The sequence below is a fragment of the Kogia breviceps genome, chromosome 15, assembly GCF_026419965.1.
Source record: "Kogia breviceps isolate mKogBre1 chromosome 15, mKogBre1 haplotype 1, whole genome shotgun sequence".
Lineage (NCBI taxonomy): Eukaryota > Metazoa > Chordata > Mammalia > Artiodactyla > Physeteridae > Kogia > Kogia breviceps.
The window spans coordinates 60,469,174-60,483,720 of record NC_081324.1 but is presented as its reverse complement, the minus strand read 5'-3'; the positions used below and the strand labels follow the sequence as shown (position 1 = coordinate 60,483,720).

Here is a 14,547-nt window from a genome sequence, read left to right as displayed (position 1 = left end):
AGCTCCTCACTCACAGCCCGAGGTCCCTGTGGAGCCCGGTCACATCAGTGTTCTCCGCCGGGAGGGTACCGAAATCCCAGACAGCCAGAAAGACGGCAGGTGTTCCGCGTAAACCACACTGTTTTACAAACTGCTGAGGCCCAGTAAGCTGCTCTTCTCATTTAGAGGAAGTTTTATATGCTGTAGGGAACAGGTATATAAAGAGAAATCCTCATCAAGGGATTTTTCTTAAAATATGAATATTACTACCCAAGAAAAAAAATGTTAAGTGTATAAACTGAGGTGAAACAAATAATCCTTCAGACGAGGCAGATAAGGTTTAGAGGGTTTCCTATCATCCACAGTGAAATCCTCGCCATGCAAATATGTGTGAGGTTTATGGTGTGTGCTCCATGATGCAGACCAGTATACACAGTTACAGGACTGAGTAATTTCTCATGCACACTCCCACAGACCAACTGGCAGCCCACTAGGCTGTTACATAATTAGTCCTTTCAAATCTTCCAGCATTTGCTTAGGTCTATGCTTCAGTAGAGATTTTACTCTTGGGTTACTGTTCCTTTTCTGTACTCTCCTTACAGATCATCAAACTTAATCTTTATTTTAGTTTCTCCCCTACCCCCAGGGGCTTATCCAAACAAATAAACTTTCAATTAGCATCTCACATGCCACTCACAGAAATTCACGGAATGACATAGTGATTTAATGTTTTCCACTCAATGTTCTCAGTGTCACTGATTAAAACAATATGCCTGAGATAAGATATGTGTGTAAAATCTGTTTAAAAGATGTGAAATTCCAAAGTTCATCATAATGAATACGAATGTATGAATGTCTTTTTAAGGCTGACAATAACTTTTACATGACTGATAAGAAAACAGAAAAATTCACAAGTTATTTTAGGACACTTGATATAATGCAAAATGTAAAAATCAATGTCCAGATGAAAGAGAAATCTAAAGGGCACAGATTATGTCCATTATTTAAGTGAACGTTCTAACTCTGAGGATCAGAATGCCAGGTGCTGGAAAATGAGCAGCCAAAACATACAGGATCTAGCAGCCAGAAGTAATCCCACCTTCTGCCTGGGATGAAAGGCTGCAGAGGACACAATCCAGTTCTACATACAGCTGTCCAAATCAAAGAGTATGTATGTGTATTAAGTATGGGGAGAAAAGTCCACATTGCCTTTACACAAAATCAAAGGTGCTATCATCAGCAGTCACTTTAATTCAGAGGACAAAAAAAAAAGTTTTCTTATTAAAAAAACAATAAATATCATTTGGTATTTATCAGTAAAACAGCACATTTTTAAAGTAATGATATATCCTTTGGCTGGCAGGGAGGGTGGTGTCTTTCCTGCCACATTTCATAATCACAAAATCTATTCTCAAGTAAATAGTAAATCAGAACTTAACTTGGGGCTGGGGGAGACCAACAAACGTTATTTAGTAATTTTTAAAATGCACACCATTGGTTACAACAGAAACTGGGTAAAAGTATCTAGTCCATGGTTCCCAGAGAGTGTGCGGAGGCACCCAGAGCACTGTAAGCAAACTCATCCCGGCCACGGGGAGCTTACTTTTGAGGGAAACAGAGCGGTATTCAACATCTGCCAGACGCTGTACAAACTACCAGCTAAAAGAACTTCAGTTTCAACACTAGACTGTGCACATTCCTTTCAGCAGCATACCTCTGTGAAGCTGGGTTTTCTGGGGTAGCTATGATTTAAAGAAAAAAAAAAATGAGGGATTTCCCTGGTGGCGCAGTGGTTAAGAATCCACGGGTTCGAGCCCTGGTCTGGGAAGATCCCACATGCCGCGAAGCAACTAAGCCCGTGCACCACAACTACTGAGTCTGCGCTCTAGAGCCCGCGAGCCACAACTACTGAGCCCGTGTGCCACAATTACTGAAGTCCACGCACTTAGAGCCTGTGCTCTGCAATGAGAAGCCCACGCACCACAACGAAGAGTAGCCCCCGCTCGCCACAACTAGAGAAAGCCCACGCGCAGCCACAAAGACCCAATGCGGCCAAAAATAAATAAATAAAAAATTTTTTTAATCAACATGGAACAAGAAATAAGGGTGGTGCTGTCCAATGTGATTGCAAAGTATTATAAGCTGTGTAGTGTCCAATAGGCACACACAGACCACTAATTTTAGTTATTTGAGAGTGAAATAATTTATTTTCTCTTTCAGCTTATGTGTACTATTTTTTCAAATGGTTACTAAATTGCCAAGCCATAAATACGAAATTTAGTTGTGTAGGCCTAACAACATAATTCAGCATACTATTAAGCATTTCCATTAGGCTGACACCAGGTCTAAGAGCAAGATATGTATAATATGAGGCTGAAATATCATGTCACAAAAGAAAGACATTATGAAAGATGCTTGAAATCAAGACAAAAGGACTCAGAAGTCAACTAAAAGAAGCTCCCACTGGCCAAAGATGGGACTATATGAGCGTCAATAAAATTAATAACTGCCATGAACTAAAGTATCAAGTATATTTAAATCCATGAGTTCATAATGATACTCAAAAATAAAATTCATTGGTCACTTTGGAGGATGCTAGAGAACCATGTAATCATTTGGAATAACTGGTAAATAGAGGGAGGGGAAAATCATTTATCCTGAATCTGCTATACAAAGTGTTGTTCAGCGAAGTTTCTTTTTATCAAAATCTTCCATCTAATAAATAAAGAAATAAAAGACTGTCACCACTTAATAAGCAATTTAAAAATAGATACTGGCAATGATCAATGACTGCTAATAACACAGACAAAAAAGAGAGAAAATCACACCAGCCTCGCAAAAATAAACTAATGAAAACTTAATCTGATTAAGCCTCAAAATCTGGGGATATGCAATTTAGTTTCTTTAGTTAATACCAAAGAAAAAGAGAGGGGAAGGAGGAAGAGTGGGGGGATAAACTTAAAAATTAAGAGACTTAAGACTAAAAATGAGAAGACAAGCCACAGACTGGGAGAAAATATTTGTAAAAGATATACCTGATATAGGACTATTATCCAAAATGAACAAAGAACTCTTAAAACTCAACAATAACAAGCCAATTGAAGACACCTCACCAAAAAAAAGATATACAAATGACAAATAAGCATATGAAAAGATGCTCCGTATAATATATCATTGGGGAATTACAAATTAAAACAACAATGAACATGACTAAGATCTAGATTTTTTTAAATTATTTAAAAAAAATTTTTTATAACTGTGTGGTGACAGATGTTAACTAGGCTTATTGTGGTGATCATTTCACAATATATACAAATATCAAATAATTATGTTGCACACCTGCAACTAATATAATGTTACATGTAAATTATACCTCAAATTGTTTTAAAAATGACCTTAAGAAAGAAATAAGATACCACTATACATCTATTAGAATGGCCCAAATTCAAAACACTGACAACACCAAGCCCTGGCGAGGATGTGGCGCAACAGGAACTCTTATCAGTGCTGGTGGGAATGCAGAATGGTGCAGTCACTTTGGAAGACAGTTTAGCAGTTTCTTACAAAACTAAATATACTCCTTCCATACAATTCAGCAATCATGTCCTTGGTGATTTTGGTATTTGCCCAAGGAGTTGAGAAATGTCCTTACAAAAACCTGCACATGGATGTTGACAGCAGCTAACTTATAGAAATATGTTTATTCATAACTGCCAAAACTTGGAAGCAACCGAGATGTCCTTTGATAGGTAAATGGATAAATAAATAAAACTGCGCTAGAATCCAAACAATGGAATATTATTCCGCACTAAAAAGAAATGAGCTCTCGAGCCATGAAAAGACATGGAGGAAACTTAAATGCCTATCACTAAGTGAAAGAAGCCAGTCTGAAAAGGCTCCATAACGGATGATTCCAATTGCATGACATTCTGGAAAAAGCAAAACTATGGAGAGAACAAAAACATCAATGGTTGCTAAGGGTTGGGGGAGGAAGGGGAGAGAAGGATGAACAGGCAGAGCACAGAAGATTTTTAGGGCAGCGAAACTACTGTATGATACCACAGTGATGGATATATGTTGTTATAAACTTGTCCAAACCCACAGAGTGTACACCAAGAGTGAACTGTAATGTAAACTATGGCCTTTGGGTGGCAATGCGTGTCAATGTCAGGTCCTCACTTGTAACAAACGTCCCATCTGGTGGGGGATACTGATAATGGGAGAGGCTGTGCATGTGTATGGCTGGGGGCATATGGGAAATCTCTGTACCTTCCTCTTAATTTTGCTGTGAACCCAAAACTATTCTAAAAAAATAAAGTCTGAATTAAAAGAAAAAAGTAACCTGAGGAAGCAAAATCTGATGTCATAATATGCTCATTTTCTTAAAATGCTAAACTTAGTTTGAAAAATGTAGCATGGTATCTGCTGCTTTTTAATTGCTTGTTACCATTCTAGGAGGATAACAAAATGAACTTTGGTGAGCTTTTCCTTCATTTTTATATTCACGCTTTCTTCCCCATAATTTTCCGCAGAAAGTCAAAGTTCTTTTTTTTTTTTTAGCCGTGCCACATGGCTTGCGAGATCTCAGTTCCCCCACCAGGGACTGAACCCGGGCCATGGCAGTGAGAGCCTGGAATCCTAACCACTAGGCCACCAGGGAACTCCCTAGAAACTGAAAGTTCCTGATTCGCTATTTCTACTTTGGAAGGAACAACTGAAAATTGCTAACATCTTAAAATTACAGCTTCAATTTATGAGTTTTCCTTTAAAAGCTTTCTTCCCAGTGGGGGGGAGGGGAGCTTTCTTCCCTCATCTCCCCCTCCCTCCTTTTTCTCAATAGTAGTTACTTATCCAAATATATTTATCTAAAGGCACCTATCACTGGCAGGTTGGCGAAAGCTTATTCATAAAAAGATTAAGGAGACAGTCCCAACCACACAAAACACTGTTTTTATAACTGAAAAACACATCTCATTTTTAAACAATGGCAATGGCATGCAGTTTTTCTCAACCTGTCACAATATCTGGCTTTCAATTTGTAGTGCTTTTGAATTAATTTAACCTTCAATTGAGAATGAAGGATCATGCTTCATTACATCATGGTATCAGCTCTGAAGCAATTCCAAATGAGTTCTACTAGCATTTTTGTTTTGAGTTACCTTTTAGGCAAAAGCTTCATATTTAAATATCTGTACAACGTTTCAAGGTGATCAGTTTGAAGGGCTTCACTCAAACTGATCAAATGTAAAGAAACAGGTCTAGTGCCTGGTACACCGTAAGCATTCGACAAATAAATGCCTTATTCCACAATTTACATCATAACTGTTTAGAACAGAATGTATACATGTTTCCACATTCTTTGCCTGTATGTATAAAAAACATCTCTGGAAGAATATACAAGAAAATATTAAGGTGTGGTCTCTTCAGTGGTATCTTTAATGGCTGAGGAAAACACAATCATATTATTTCCACCTCACCCAGGCCCCCATTCCTCAGTAAAGAAACTGGGAGATACCCTGATGGAGAGAGAATACAGTAACAGGAAGTAATACAGCACAGTCGTAGGCTTGACTAAGCACCATAACCCTTCATAGGCTGGGCTTCCTTATCTGTAAATACTGACATCTACCTGGCATGGCACTGCCAAGACTAAACAAAATGGTATTCGTGGTACTCAGTAAGTAGCAATAATAATTATTAACCAATATTTAACTTTGCTATTAACTATACAAAAGCAACAGTATAAAAATATCTGGACAAAACTTGAGATTTTATAAACTATATCCTCCGCCCCCCATAAAAGTGTGAAAAAGGACGAGTTTTACTGCTTTTTCCTTCCTTGACTCCCATTTTAAAAAACCTTCACAAAATCATAAGCACATTTTAAAAAACACCATAAACAAATGTAAGAAGCCAAGAAGAAACTTAGGGAAAAAATACTGGCACTAGACATGACAAATACTTTTCAAAATTAATTTTTAAAAAAGAAAAACGGTTGAGGATTTGAACATGAAGCACACAAATACTTTTAAAATGAAAAAACAGGGAATTTTAAAGATGCTCTTTTTCACCCACCAATTTTTGAAAGATGAACAAGTTTGATACCCAACAATGGGAGGGTGTGAAGAAAGAGACACATTCACTCGCTACTGGTAAAAGTGTAAACTGTTACATTTAGAAGGACAATTTAGCAACACCTACCAAAACTTAATATTCTGACCTACCAATTCACTGTTAAAACCTTAGCCCCCCTTCCCTGGTGGCGCAGTGGTTGAGAGTCTGCCTGCCAATGCAGGGGACACGGGTTCGAGCCCTGGTCTGGGAGGATCCCAGATGCCAGGAAGCAACTGGGCCCATGAGTCACAACTACTGAGCCTGCGCATCTGGAGCCTGTGCTCCACAACAAGAGAGGCCGCGACAGTGAGAGGCCCGTGCACCGTGAAGAAGACTGGCCCCCGCTCACCGCAACTAGAGAAAGCCCTTGCACAGAAACGAAGACCCAACACAGCCAAAAATAAATTAATTAATTAATTTTTTAAAAACCCTTAGCTCCCAAATACACAAAAGCAAAGCACTGTTTATGATAGCCAAAAAACCTTTATTACATTACATCTCTACAAGCACCTCAAATTCCTTAGAAAAAAAGCAAAGAACAGAGAAAGAGAAAATACTAACCCAACTATATGCTATCTACAAAAAATTCACTTGAACTATAGTGAAAGAGGCAGCCTAAAAATAAATGGAGTACTAAATAAACAGATGGAGTGATGTAAAACGACAGCTTAAGGAACTCCAAAAGTTCATCCCTCCATAAAAGCACCTAAACTCGGTCAGAATCAACTTTTTCACAACACTGGAAACTAAGCAAAAGCTTGCAGCAATCCAGGGAGCACTTATTCAAGAAAAACAGCTGAATCTTGCTTAAGAACATAGAACTTTGTGGTATTTAACGTTCTCTAGTCCTCCTGGGCTTCCCAGATCAGTGGCACCCTTGAAAATAACAGCCCACATTCCCAACACTGGTTCAGCAGAACAAACCTCCAGGCTCCCTGGAAGACCTACCTGCTGAAAAGACTTGCTTTATCTCACCTAAATGCTGCTAACTCAGAACCCCCCAGGGGTAAGGCCACTAGGGTGCTGGCAGAAGTTTTAGCTGCTACCACCTGAAGCATCAGATAACAGCTGGGGCAAACACTAGGACCAAAACCTTGAGAGGTGTTTTGGGGAACAAGGACCTTGAATAGCTTCAACAAATTCCTGGAAATGTAGGAGAAACGTGTGTGTGCAAGGCTATGTACATGCTCAGAAGTTTTGCCAGACGAAGAATTCTTGGTTAGCAGTTTTTTCTTTCAATACTTTGACTATGTCATCCCACTGCCTTCTGGCTTCTACCGTTTCTCATGAGAGGTCAGCTGATAATGATATTGAGAATCCCCCTGTGATGAGCGACTTCTCTCTTGCTACTTTGAAGATTCTCTGGTCTTTGTCCTTAAACTAGTTAAGATGTGTCTCAGGTGGATCTCATTGAGTTTATCCTACCCGAGACAGCCCTCCACCCTCACCTCTGGATGACCTTGACCACTGTACAAACAGGAAATGAAAGCTAAGACAGAGTTGTAAAGTGGTTGAGTACTGAAGGTACACCCCCAAGAGATGCATAGCACCCCTCTGAAAATATTGGGAGATGTGTTTGCTACTAAATGTTTAAGGAAATCTCTGTCCAAGCATTAGCTGAAGCCTCTGTTCTGTTAGCTTACTGGTCAGCTAATGACTGGACATCAGAAGCCAAAAGAATAAAACAGGAATAAATGTTAACAAAGGAGATGAAAGATGCATACACTGCTAACTACAAAACATTGCTGAGAGAAATTAAAGTAGACCTAAATAAACCCCTTTTTAATGGATTGAAAGATTCAGTATCATTAAGACAAAAATGTATTGCTGTAACTCAAAGTGATCTATAGATTCACGGCAAAATTTCAACAGCCTTTTTTGCAGAAATGGAAATCTGATCCTCCTTTTAATATGGAATTGCAACAGGCCCTGAAGAGCCACAAAAAAATAATGAAGAAGAACAAAGTTAGAAGATTCACACTTCCTGATTTCAAAAGGTATTACAAAATTGGCATAACCAAAGCCACATGGTACTGGCATTAGGATAAACATATAGACCTATACAGTCCATCTGAAGAGTCTAGAAATAAACCCAAACATCTACGGTCCACTGATTTTCAACAAGGGTGTCAAGACTATTCAATGGGGAAAGAATGGTCACTTCAACAGATGGGAATGGGATAGATTTCCACACACAAAAAATGGACCTAATCTCAGACCATATACAAAAATTCACTCAAAATGAATCAACATCTAAATATAAGAACTGAAACCTAAACTAAGGTTTTAGAACTAAGAACTAAATATAAGAATAAAACTCCTAGAAGAAAGCACAGTGTAAATCTTCAAGCCCTTGGATTTGGCAATGGATTCTTAGATATGATACCAAAATCATGAGTAACAAAAGAAAAAATAAATTGTACTTCATCAAAATTGAAAACCTTTGCCTTGGGCATTAACAAGAAAGTAAAAGACTACCCAGAGAATGGAAGAAAATATTTGCATATCATATATACTGACTGATAAGGGTCCAGCATCCAGAATATGTAAAGGAACATTTACAACTCAACAAGAAGATGAACAACCCAATGTTAAAATAGGCAAAGGACTTGAATAACTATTTCTCCAAAGAAGATATACAAATGGCCAATAAGCACATGAAAAGATATTCAACATCATCAGCCACCAGGGAAACTCAGATCAAACCCACAATGAGATACCAATTCACACCTACCAGTATAGCTAAAATTTTAAAAACCAGAAAATAACAAGTGCTGGTGAGGATATGGAGAAATCAGAGTCCTTACACTGGACAGTGAAATGGTGCAGCTGCTTTGGGAAACAGTTTGGCAGTTCCTCATACTGTTCAACATAAAAGTCACCACATGATCCGGAAATTCTACTCCTAGGTATATACCCAGGAACAATGAAAACGTATTTCTACAAGAAAACTTGCACATTCACACTAGGACTATTCATAATAGCCACAAAGTAATAACAACTTAAATGTTCATCAATGGATGAATAAACAAAATGTGGTATGACCAGACAGTGGAATATTACTCAGCAATAAAAATGGAGTACTGACACCTGCTACAATATAGACGGACCTTGAAAACATGATGCTGAGTAAAGAAAGTAGGTCACAAATGATTACATATATGATTCCATGTACATGAAATGTCCAGAATAGGCAAAACCACAGAAACAGAAAGTAGATTAGTGGTTGCTAGTGAGTAGAAGCAGGGGGAATGGTGAATGGCTGACAATGAAGAAGAGGGGTAATGAAAAGGTTCTAAAACTGATCGTAGAGGTGGTTGCACAACTCTGAATATATGAAAAACCACTGAATTGTTGTGCACTTTAAAAGGATCAATTTTATGTTATATGAATATCTCAGTAAAGCTGTCATAAGAAAAGCAGGTTCAAGTCTTTGCCAAGTTAAAACTCCCTTCTTAACCCTTTATTACCCTCTGCTAACACTTCTTTCTATTCTTCCCTTCACAGCTAAGATTTGTTTATTCTTGAAATAACCTACATTTGCTTTCTCCACTCTCTGACCTCCCATTAACTCAACTCAAACTTAGCTCCCTCCCCAAATGGTAGCATTAAGTAGGATGCTAAGAAACTGCTCTCACTTACTTATCAAATTCAACAGACTCCTTAAAATCCATGTTTCACTCGAGTTCTCAAAGCATTTGTAATATAGCTTCCTTTATTCTTATTTTTTCTGGAGAGGCAGTTGTGAAGTATAGCCTCCTTTTGAAATGATCCCATTTGGGCTTCTACAACATCTCCTCATGATTTCTCAGCATTTCTCAACACATAGGAATTTCCCTTTCCAGTTCTTCTTCTCTCTGGCTTCAAATGCTATTGCTCTCCATGGCCTATTTCCAGGACCATTCTCCACCAGTAAACTCTTCCTATGCCGTGTTACCTAAATCAAAGGCTTCAGGAACCACCTATAAGATAGCCTGATGACTCTCCTATCAAGACCTTTCTCTTGTGCTCCAAACCCACACACAAGCACTTCCACCTGGATGTTTTACAGATAACTCCTACTCAGTGTATCCAAAAGCTAAAATACTGTTCCTCCCCAGATGTGCTTCTCTTCCTGAATTCCCTGTCTCAGCATACTTTACCATTTATTGTCTATTCAGTCACCTAAGTTAAAATCCAAGTCATCTTATCCTACTATTTCTCTCACTCCCCAAATCCAAGTGTCACTGAACCCTATTAATTCTGCCTCCTAAATATTTGTGCTATTAACTTATTCCTCTGCATCTCCACTGATCCTACCTTAATTTAGGCCCTTAACTGTCACCTAAATTGTTACAAAAACTCCTCACCAGTCTTCCTGCATCCTCCTTGTTGTCCCACCATCCCTTCTGAAATCTATACAATACCAGAATGATCTTTCTAAAATGAAAACCTTATCATGACTCTTTCCTGGTTAAAATCCATAAGCTTTATTATTATCTATAGGAAAAGCCCTTGAGAATCCTCAGAATGGCACGAAGTACTTGAGGACTGATCTGTGCACCCTCATCGTATGCTACTTACCCTGTAAGCCCAATGCTACAGTTGCAGAGAACAACTTCCCGTTCTTGCAATGCTCTCTCTCCTCCTGTCCAACTTTCCCTTGGCCTTCTTTTCCTTTCCCAAGATTTTTGCCTCCGTCATGCCTAAACCTTCTTTGGGTTCAAGGACATAAAGTATAAAGCACTTAATACAATGCCTGACACACAGCAAGTAGTTACAATGGGTTGAGAGGCTTAGACCTCTTCTTCATCCTGTCTCAGTGACTCTTGTCTGCTTCGAGGTTAGGCTGACTTACATCACCTGTCTACAAGACTACTCCTAATTTGGTCTCTGCCTACGTCCCCAGTTTCACGTCTTGCCACCACCCTCGGCCCTCGTCAGCCGTACCTGCAGATCCTACAACTCACTCTGTTCAGACTCCCGCGCTTTTCTCACACTGCTCCTCCTGCCTAAATGCCCATCCTTTCTAAGCCTGTATACTCACTGTTCTCATCCTCTCCCATACGCTTTTCCTGACCACTGCCCCTTCCTCAATCTCTCCTCCTCTTCCCTCAAGACACAGACCACTGCCTCCTTTGTACACCCACTGCACTCTCTGTCCTTCCTCAGCTCAAAGCAACCTTAAAAACATATTGTACTTGTGGAAGTTCAAGTAAGTGAGAAAGTCTTACCACCCTGAAGGCAGGGGCACTGCCTCATCCATCTGTAAGTCTCCACAGTACCTCTGCACAGAAATTACACTAAATGACCTGCATTTTCCATTATTCCCTCTACATACACTAACCTAAGTTCCTATCAGAGATTTTCATTCAAAAAAGAAAAAATATACTTTTGGGCTACATTCTGGACCCAACCTCTCCTTGCCAAGCAAACACCTGTACAAATTAAAGTTAATATGCACTTTCTGATACCACTTCTGTTTTTTCTAAAGTAGGGGAGAAATGGTCCCTGGAAGATCTAAAGTGAGAAATACTATTTTAAAGAGAGTAAATTATGTCGCATAGCTTCAAGATACTCTGTTTAAAGAATTATTTCCCAACGGTCACTGTTAAACTAGCCCACCTCGCTTGCATCTATGGGTCACTGTGAAAAGTGGAAACCCTTCTACTATCTTCCTTCCTACCTCTACTACTTGCCAATACAGTTTACAGTAATTACTCATTCTCAGGAAGATACTCAGAAAGGAATTATCAAGTCACCAAGATAATTCGGAAGGCAGAAAGTGAAGTTACCTTTCTCATTCCCAGGCCCACTTATTCATTTAGAAGCGCTGCCTCCGTGGCCAGCAAAACACAGGTGGGCCTGTTCCTTATCATCGCTAACTGAATATTCTGTTAACTACCGCCCAGCATGATGGACTGCCACCCAAAGTGCTGCAGCGCGGGGACAAGCCCGCTCCACTCAACATAACGTTTAGTGAAAGCTCTCCTAATGAGGCTCGTCGGTGTGTTAACTCAGCGTCCAAACGACGGTATTTGCACCTGCACCTTCAAAACCCCTCTAGTTAACATTTTAATTATTTTCAAGCATTCGATCAGGCCTTAGAGGAACGATGCTCTGCTTAGCAGCTCAAGACGGAGGCTCTGGAGTCATGAATCCCCAAACCTGAAGCAGCATAAGGACTTCAGGTAAAGCTGAGGTGTGGGATATCTGGCGAAACCTGTTTCACTCTCACAACGATAAACAAACACAAACACGCACCCAGCTGACCTCCGTAAGAGCCTTTGGGCGCCAGCCCACTTGACAAGGAGTTGTGAAAAGAATTCCCAACTCGGCTCTGCCGGTGCCCTCGCAGCACCCAGGTGCCCCGCCGCTTCCACGAGCCCTTCCTCCTCACCGGGCGCGCACCGGAGACCCATCAGCATCCCGGCCGCGATTATGTAAAAGACCGAGTCCCTGTCCACCGTCCGAGGCCCGGGCCCCGGGGAGGGCCCGGCTCCCCACCCTCCCCGCCCAGACCCAAGAGCCCCGGCCAGCGAGCGGGAGAAATGGGTAGGGCGGGCCGGAGCCGCGAACAAGCCGCCAGGACCAGCCGCCCCCGGCAGCCACGCCCCCGCCCAGCCGCCCCGCGAGAGTCCGGCCCCGCAGCCGCCTGACAGACGCCACAGGAAGGCGTGCGGACGGCTTCAGATAGTGGGGCCCCGCCGCGACCCCCGCCCGCCCCGCCGCCCGCCACTGACCTGCGCCGCCGCCGCGCGACCGCCCGCCGCCGCGGCCGCCTCCTGCGCTGCGCCCCCGGCCGCCCTCGGGCGCCCCATTCCCACCCCGCCCCAGCCTCCGCCTGTTTACAATGATTGGGACAGAACCGGGCGAGCCGGCCCAGAGCGCACGCGCACTCCCTCCTCCCGCTACACCCTACTTCCTGGGTCCTCCTCTTGGCGCTGACGGCCGGGACCTGTGCCCCCGCCCGGGGCACGCTGGGATGGGTAGTCCTCGGAAACCCAGCGCCCAGTCCTCAAGCGGCCCTCCGCCGGGAGCCGCACTACAACAACCAGGAAGCACGGCGCCTGCCCGGCCGAAGAGCCAACTGGGGAGACCCGCGAGCGCGCGAGAGAACGCGCCGCTCCACAGCTCCGCCGGCGCCTGCGCAGTTCCTGGTGCTCCGGGAGGAGGCGCGCTTACCCGCGCGAGCTGCGCGAGGACGGTTGTGGGCAGAGCCGGCCGAGGTCCGGAGAAGGGTAGACGCTGTCCTGTCCAGGCTCCGGGCAGCCTGTACCCCAGCTACCGAGGCGCAGACCTTCTGCACCGCGGGCTTCAGCCCTAACCAGTTAAACCGGCCCGGAGGCTGGCCCAGCCGCCGCTGGGTGGGGCTCTCCCCGGCCCGGGCTGGGAGGGGAGTGTCTGGCTTGGGGTGGGGACTTTTGCTGGGGGTTTGGATGCAGGAAGCGCTGTGGACCTCCGAGGAGAAAGTTGTCTAGAACTCCGTATCGGGACTGGCCTCAGCAGTCCTAAAATGGGGGTCGACGAGGACCTCCCTCGGTCCTTGCGGCGCAGCGGGGCCCCCACCATGTACCGAGGAGGTCCTGAATCAGAGCCGCCCCCTGCACGGTTAGCTTGGAGACAGAACTGGATCTAGAGGAAGATGGAAATGACCGCATTTCCTCCGGAAACCCCTCACAAAGGCTTCAAGAATTGTCCTGCTAATGCATGGCTGGAAATCAGGGATCTTTTTACGTGTTCTTGTCTTATAAAGTTTGGCAGTTTTATTAGGGGGATGATAAGATTGGGGATAGATGGGCCTTCCCAGTTACTTCCATTCCTGCGTGCAATACTCTCTTTACAACTTCATTACATGTTTAGACTGACTACTCCATCCTGCCCTGTTCCTCCCAAAGCAGCCTGCCTCCAGTCTGACAATAGGTCTCTCCCTTGTACCCTGCATTTCTTACTCAGTCAAGTTCAGCCCCCTCCGCCTGACATTCAAGAAGAGCCCACAGTTAGATACCAAGATGGTCTGTGTGTGGTAGCCATTGTTTTCTTTTTGAAAAGCTTTCTTATTGCCCCTCTGGCAACAGAACGGTGTTCTTTGACCACTGGGATGGGCATGTTACCTTGCCAGGTACAATACTCTGCCTCTGGCAACAATGATTGGGCCAAGGGATGGGCACTGACCCATGTCAAGCACTATTGAGCCCTTGCTGGAAATTGCTACATGGACACAGAAAAGGGAGAGAAGATAGCGTTTTACTGTGGTAACTGCTGATTGCCATGTTATACACAACGTAAAGAGGGCTTTCTGCAGCAGCAATGAATGAGGCCAAAACGGGAGTGTGGGGTTGGGGAAAGGAGGGGGAGAGAATCCGGGAGTTGGCAGCATGAAGACTGGCTTCAGCCTCAGAGGCCATGGTTTGTATAGCTCTTTTAAAGTGATTTGAGGATGTGAACCTAGCTGGGTGAGCCAATGCAATTATT

At 42.8% G+C, this 14,547-nt stretch overlaps 1 protein-coding gene across 2 annotated transcripts in view; it reads right to left on the bottom strand.

Moving 5' to 3' along the window:
* Positions 1-12,876, bottom strand: part of RALBP1 (ralA binding protein 1) — a 58,516-nt gene extending 45,640 nt beyond the window's left edge. Inside the window, exon 1 of one of the 2 annotated variants that reach the window (XM_067014575.1) lies at positions 12,816-12,876. The gene's annotated coding sequence lies outside the window, so the exon portion shown is untranslated. Of the gene's footprint in view, positions 1-12,345; positions 12,435-12,815 lie in introns of those variants that run through there. The other variant, XM_059041262.2, reaches the window with a different exon arrangement.
* Between the last annotated feature and the right edge of the window lie 1,671 nt (positions 12,877-14,547).